The 7,724-nt window shown below is 32.1% G+C and overlaps 1 long non-coding RNA gene across 1 annotated transcript; it reads right to left on the bottom strand.

Moving 5' to 3' along the window:
* Positions 1 to 704: 704 nt before the first annotated feature.
* LOC136067955 (uncharacterized) lies at positions 705 to 5,022 on the bottom strand. Its single transcript, XR_010629352.1, has 2 exons — positions 4,533 to 5,022; positions 705 to 2,060 (listed from the first exon to the last, which is right to left on the bottom strand). It is a non-coding gene; the product is annotated as an uncharacterized LOC136067955 (long non-coding RNA).
* Positions 5,023 to 7,724: the final 2,702 nt, after the last annotated feature.

Raw genomic sequence — 7,724 nt, 5'->3', positions numbered from 1 at the left:
AGTCAACCTGTAATCAGTGGTTCCTTGTAAGTATCTCATGACCTTTTTTGCAGCTTTTCAATGATCCAAACTAGGGTTGCTTTGATATCGACCTTCTACAAAACTGATATCAGGCCTGATGAGACTTGTGCATACAGCAAGCTACCTACTGAAAATAGATATGGTATGTTCTTCATTTTCTATTACTCTAATTGAATCTAAGGACATTGATTATAACTAAGTTTGTCTCCTTTCAAAATGGGTGCTACTGTATGAGTACAACATTTCATTCCAGATCTCTTCAAAACCCTCTCAATGTAGGCCTTTTGAGACAATCCTAACTATCTTTGTGATCTATCTCTGAAATGGCAATGCTAATGACACATAAAGGTTGTCCAAAATCCTTCATCTCAAAATATTGAGAGAGAACATTTCCTCTCATTTAGCAAACTCAAATCACTAATTGCAAGTAAAATGTCATCTGCATATAAAACTAGAAACATGTATTTATCCCCACTAAATAAGGACAAAAGCAGCCACAACAATTTCTATTTTGGCCAAGTTAATTAAGGACAAGAACATTTTGTGCATACTTTCACTACTTTAAGGCGAAGCAAAATGAAAATACAATTGTTTATCACCTTCCACAAAACCTTTATGATATAAATAGATGTTTTATCTTACATAGTCCACCACTAACTATAGTTAGTCCTCTACGTAATTGAACAAAAAATCAACATAAATTAAAGTTGAAAGGAGGCAAGACATTTTAACTCCTATTTTCTAATCATACATACTAATGTTTCCCACAAAATACAGCTTGCTACCACCACCATAACCCATCCCACAATCTTGAAAACCCCCATGATCTAATTGGTTGATATTCACTGAAACAGTTGATTTCAGTAACAAAGTACACACACTCATGCATATAAACACCACCTGAGAGTATTCAAACTAGTAAACTAATCTAAGGGGGAGGAGGTGCACCATGCCCCACTGCAGCAAATTCAGGACTGACCTTCTATCCAGCTTCTTCAAGTATGCAGATGAGTTCCTTTGCAAATATGGTGTTTCCAGCTGTGAAGAAAGTTAACGTAGTTCCTTTTGCCCAGCCTTTCCAGTTCGACCAATGCGGTGAATATACTCCTGGAAGTCATAATTGATCACATAATTCGCATCCTTCACATCTGCCCCAAAACCAAAGCACATCACAAGTCATAAGAAATGCAGTAGGATAACAACCTCTCACATCAGAATCTTATTTAGATCAGAGAACCTATGACCTTAAGTCCTTAATACATTTCTGCATGCACGAGTGTTGCTGTAGCTGAAAATAAGTGTTCAAGGGCAACATCCATTGACATGAAAACAAGTGGCTCAACAGACATACAAGCAGAATCCACGTGACAAATAACACCAACTTAGATAAAAAAAGATGTTCATGAGACAATTAGAGACTACTAAATATAGCAAAGCAATAACTAAAAAACATGAATCTTTCAAAATGACCAAGTAGCAGCATCAGAATAGAAAATATAACAAATGAGTGCAAATAAGAAATAAAGTTGGATCTCCAACATATGCAGCAAAGAGCTGAGTGAAATGGCTCGCATCAGTTTAATCAATGAAAAGCATGATCAATACTAAAAAATGTTCTCTATAACCCTGATAAAATTAAAAGAAGACTTAAAATAGGGACAACAAGAATATCTAGATAATGATTTCTTTCCAAAATGAGTTGATAATGATGATGATGAGTGCTATTAGTTATTGTTTACCAACACAATTTCCTGTACTAAAAATGAATTTCTATCAAGTCTTTGAACAAGCATTAAAGTTTTATCTCCACTCCCAAACCACAGGCTGCAACATCTGTTGCAGTCATAATAGGACTCTTGCCAGCTTTAAACTCTGAGAGGACTCAATCCCTTTCTGCTTGACTTTTATCTCCATTAATTGAAAGAGCTTGCCAACCATCCATGCAAAGCTACTGGGTGACCTGATCACATCCTTCCTTGGTATTCATGAAGATCAGTATTCGGCTGCCATCCATGATATCCTCCAGCAATTTATCCAATCTGGAAAATCAAACCTATCAGTAAAATGTCTGCATCAAATCCCATATGTTGAGATCTTAAAGAAATTAGATTATACAAGAACAAAATAAAAAATCGGGCCTACTTGTTATTAGTATTTTCAATTAAAGCCTAACAAAAAACACTATCAAATGTTTTGATTTGTTACAAACCTAATGTACAAGGTGTTGAGTGTTGAAATAAAAAATTCAAAGACAAAATTAGTACTCAGGTTAAACTCCAATAGTGATATTTGTAAAAGTCTATATTTGTAGTTTCTATCAAAATAAATGAAACATATCAAAGAACTATACAATATAATTCAAAAAGCTTAAACAATCCAATAGGTAAAAGGGCCCATGTAAGAGCCTTAGCAACCTTCAGTTGAAGCTATAAAGACAAGAACCATATTATTTTGAATGTTGGAAAATGTAGAGAACGTTTTCCACCGATAAAAAAAGTACTTAATATAATGTCGGCTGTAAGATAAAATTCAGAAAAACTTAAATGATCCAGGTGGTGGGAGTTCCCATGTAAAAGACCTAGCCTTTTCCACCATACCAAACATCAAAAATTAAATAAAAATTTTCTGCCAAGATAGAAGAAACATAATATTATGTTAACAAGATGTAAGATAGAATTAAAAAGGCTTAAATGATCCAATAGGTAAAAGGTTTGAGGTTTAAATGAAAATACAATTGTCTATCTTATATATATTAAAAACTATCAACTTATATAGAAAAGCTACACAGAAACAGAGAGTGGATAAAAGAGAAAGTTTGACCATAAAGCTAGTAATGAATTCCTCTCAAACTATATAAGACAATAACATGCAAATAATATATTTCCTTTATCAGACCACTCAGTCAACTTCCATGTAAATTTAACGAAACCAGATTTACTACCCCTGAAGTCTTCTTGTATACTCCAGTTTTTCTTTCTCAAACCTGACTAAGACACAAACAAGATATTAAAAATGATCGCCAGATATAGGTCCTATACATTAAAAAGATTGTACATAGTGCACAAAGATACCACTTTTGCAGGGTATGAGAGAGATGAGTGGTGGACCTCCTTACACCTAATTATAAAGCCATCAATATTTGTTCAGGGATTAGTTAAGTAGGTGAGAGAGTTTGAGCAAATAGAATATGTTGCCACTCACCTATATTATTATAAGCTCCTAATGAGCCATTTGAATGACTCCAACATACTTATTGTTACAGTATGCAAGATACCATGTACACCCAAAGAAATTGATACTTTGTCTATTCAACATATTGCTCATTGCCTTATCATATGACTTTAATCATATAAAGTAGTAGAGCTTTAGCTGGCCAGTTAAAAATTATGCAAGAATTGCATTCTATGTTTATCTTTTTCTCCCACCTTTGTAATGATTATGTTTATGTATTTTTCCACATCACAATAATCAGTACCGATTATGCTAGAGGGAAAAGGATTGTGATTATGGTTTGTCACTTAGAAAGATAGACAAATAAGTCTTTTACTTGATCATTGGCTATAAGATTAATGATAAATAGCCAAAAACATTACTCTGATTAGGCAACCATAAAGCTGTACTAATACAATGAAGAATGCTTTGAGCTATTGCAATTACTACCATTTTAACAAAACAAGAAGAAATTTCATCGACAAAAAACTCCAGGATTTCCAAAATGAAGGAATATGCAGCCTTTTACAAACATGCATGGATCGAAACCTGTAGCAAACTAAAAGTTTAAGTAACCACATGGTATTCAAGTAGTGATCTTGCCTCTACTTCAACTAATTGGGAGGGAAGGGTTTTGGGGACCAAAAATAAGCTTTTCATAAACCCCCTTTGTGCTTGGGTAGAAGAAAAGGAGAATCATAAATCCCACACAAGACAAGACATAAAATGTTTATTTCCGAACAGTATATATAAATATATAATTTACTTATCAAAAAAATAGAACAATATATTAACCCTATATTGCGTTTCTAGATTCTTTAGTGCACAGGAGGAGCAAAGAGCAAGAACTTTAGTAATTAGATGTCACACAACCAATTAAGATCTATAAATCCATAGAGGCTATAGTCAACATATTCTCTCACAATTTCTCAACTAAGGAGAATCATAAATCCTACACAAGCTCAACCTTGGAACACCAAATTCTATTTATCACATTCACTTCTCTCCAAAACCATTAATCAGAAACCACCCCCAATGATTGTATCAAGGAATCCTCAGAAAATGATGCTAAAACCATAACCCCTATCCTAACCACATAATACCCATCAACAAACAACATCAAGAAAAGCAATCAATAATCTTAAAAAACCATTCTTTTAAGCTGAAATCTCAAAACCTATTACTCCATTTTATAAATTTAATCACTTTGTATACTAATAAACAACCACACGCATAAATGTATAGGAAATTTAAGATAAAGGGTGGATTACAAAGCTGAGGAATAAGAAAAAGAAAGGGACCTCCAACAGCAAGGTTGACAGCCAAAAGCGTAGGCCAGAGAAACTTCAAACTTGTAACGCCGAGCAAATGACTCTTTTGGTGGTGGCTGAGGTGGCAGTGCTGAAGACTAAGCCTCCATTGCTGATGGTGAAGAAAACTAGTTGGGTTTCTGTTGGTGCTCTTGGAAGTTGTTTCAGTTGTGCTGTTTGTGAAAGAGCAAGCAGTCAATCAATCAAAAGTCAGCAACCAAACCCCGAATACAGAAAGGAAATACAAAAGCACTGAAGGTGGTTTTGGAATACCTTTGCGCTTGTTGGTTGTATTTGTTCAGTTGGGTAAAAAATGATATAAAAATACGTGTAATGTTATTTACAAATTGAAAAATGTTACTTAAATTGTTATATTACACTGCCTTTTATTTTCTGTTTCCAAAGAATTGCTTGTATTGAAAGGTAGAAATTATTTGAGTTTACGCCATTGAACCTTTGCAGCTTCGCTCTCATTGTTTTCATCTTTATTTATTTTTATTTATTATTTATTTTTTGTTTTTACTGTACCTAAAAAATGAGTATTTGTATTCTACTTAGAGTTCAGAAAATTGGTTTGAAACTAAAATTAACTGAAATAGTACAGCGAGATTTATAAATAGTATTAAAAGGTACAATGAGACTTATAAATAGAAGTAAAAATAAGTTAAATAGTAAAAAAAAGTTAGTTTATTTAGTTAATGCCAAACACAGCCTTAGCAATAGCATTCACTTCAAAGGCCTAAAAATTTTAACTTTTAGCACTTCAAAAACCTACTTTATTTATTTTACCATCTTACTCTACAAAACACGCAACATCAATGATTTTATTTTGGCAACAACAAATTAAAATATTATAAATAATACAATAAGATAATATATCTAACACAATAAAAATAGCTATAGCACTTATAATAAAATATGTAGAGGAAAGAGAAGATAAAAGGGTCCGTTTGGAATCCGCTTATTTTAATAAAATTGAAAACTTTTTACTGAAAGTACTGTAGGTGAAAGTAAAAATTAGTTGAAATAGTATAATAGGACTCATGAATAGTACCAAAAAGTGCAGTGGAACTCATGAATAGTAGAAAAAATAAGTTGTATAGTAAAATAAGTTGACAAAAATAATCTTTGCCAAACGGACACAAAATATAATAAAATATTGATAAGAACAAGCTACAATAAGTTGCTACTGGTAACTAGCAGCAACTTATTATAGCATGTATGCAAAAAAATTTAGATATAACACCATTGATGTTGGGTGGCTTTTATTGTTTGAAGGTGTAAAATAACTTTTTAGCTCTTTTACTTTTTGTAGTGTGAATGCTCTTATTTGCTAAAAAAATTATATTTTTCTTAAAAGTAAATTAACTTGTAATATTTTATTACACATACAATATAAACATTATAAAATTATATCTTTTGAGAAATTTTATATAAATAAATTATCAAAAATAAGCTGTTGAACTTACACTTAGATCTGGTCTAATGGTATAACCCATTTCAATTTGGGTTTTGCCCCAAATTAAACCCAATACTTCCAAAATTTCAAATTTTGGAGAGAGAGAGAGAGATTTTTTTCCCATGTAATGTCGTTTTACACGGTTGTCGTTAGCCCCTTTCTATTTTCCATGGACCCAACACTTTTTTTCCCACTACTTATAGTCAACCAGATAGGATAGTAGTGAGTAAGGGTGTGGTAAAGGTTGTGATCCTAGAATTATTAATTTAATATACCAATGAACCATGAAAAGTTTCTCCATATTAATAGTTCTTTAAAGGATTCATATCAACTTATGCAAAAATTACTGTCTATTTTAGAATAAGAACTAACTTTTGATTTTTTTTTTTTTTTTTTTTTTTCAAGCGGGGAGCTTGTAGCTGATTGAAGAATTCAAGAAAGAAGTAGTCCGTGGATTCGGAGCCTGCGCGTGGTCATGTCAGGAAGTTTTACTGGTGGGTAGCATTAAGAAGTCGAGCGGGGAGCTTGTAATCCTTCTGTAAGAACTTCAATTCTTTCATAGTGAATTCTGTTATGCCTTGAGGATCGGTGGGTCAAATCCTCCCCAAGTTTTTACCGAGTGGTTTCCTGGGTGATCATATTTTGTGTTATTTATTATTCCGCTGCTTTATATCTTGATATGACTATTTGATTGCTTTAACCTAGAATTGCATAATTTGACTAAGTAACAACTTGGCTAATTAATCTGGGCTACACAATCTGTGTGTTTAAGGGGTCTAAATTTCCAACAAATAGCATTCACTTCAAAGGCCTAAAAATTTTAACTTTTAGCACTTCAAAAACCTACTTTATTTATTTTACTATCTTACTCTACAAAACACGCAACATCAATGATTTTATTTTAGCAACAACAAATTAAAATATTATAAATAATACAATAAGATAATATATCCAACACAATAAAAATAGCTATAGCACTTATAATAAAATATGTAGAGGAAAGAGAAGATAAAAGGGTCTTTGGAATCCGCTTATTTTAATAAAATTGAAAACTTTTTACTGAAAGTACTGTAGATGAAAGTAAAAATTAGTTGAAATAGTACAATAGGACCCATGAATAGTATCAAAAAGTGTAGTAGAATTCATGAATAGTAGAAAAAATAAGTTGAATAGTAAAATAAGTTGACAAAAATAATCTTTGCCAAACGGACACAAAATATAATAAAATATTGATAAGAACAAGCTACAATAAGTTGCTACTAGTAACTAGCAGCAACTTAGTATAGCATGTATGCAAAAAAATTTAGATATAACACCATTGGTGTTGGGTGGCTTTTATTGTTTGAAGGTGTAAAATAACTTTTTAGCTCTTTTACTTTCTGTAGTGTGAATGCTCTTATTTGCTAAAAAAATTATATTTTTCTTAAAAGTAAATTAACTTTTAATATTTTATTACACATATAATATAAACATTATAAAATTATATCTTTTGAGAAATTTTATATAAATAAAATATAAAAAATAAGCTGTTGAACTTACACTTAGATCTGGTCTAATGGTATAACCCATTTCAATTTGGGTTTTGCCCTAAATTAAACCCAGTACTTCCAAAATTTCAAATTTTGGAGAGAGAGAGAGAGAGAGAGAGAGAGAGAGAGAGAGAGAGAGAGAGAGAGAGAGAGAGAGAGAGAGAGAGAGAGAGAGAGAGAGAGAGAGAGCTTGGT

The sequence above is a fragment of the Quercus suber genome, unplaced genomic scaffold (assembly GCF_002906115.3).
Source record: "Quercus suber isolate HL8 unplaced genomic scaffold, Cork oak 2.0 scaffold_92, whole genome shotgun sequence".
Lineage (NCBI taxonomy): Eukaryota > Viridiplantae > Streptophyta > Magnoliopsida > Fagales > Fagaceae > Quercus > Quercus suber.
This window is presented reverse-complemented; position numbering and strand designations above follow the sequence as displayed.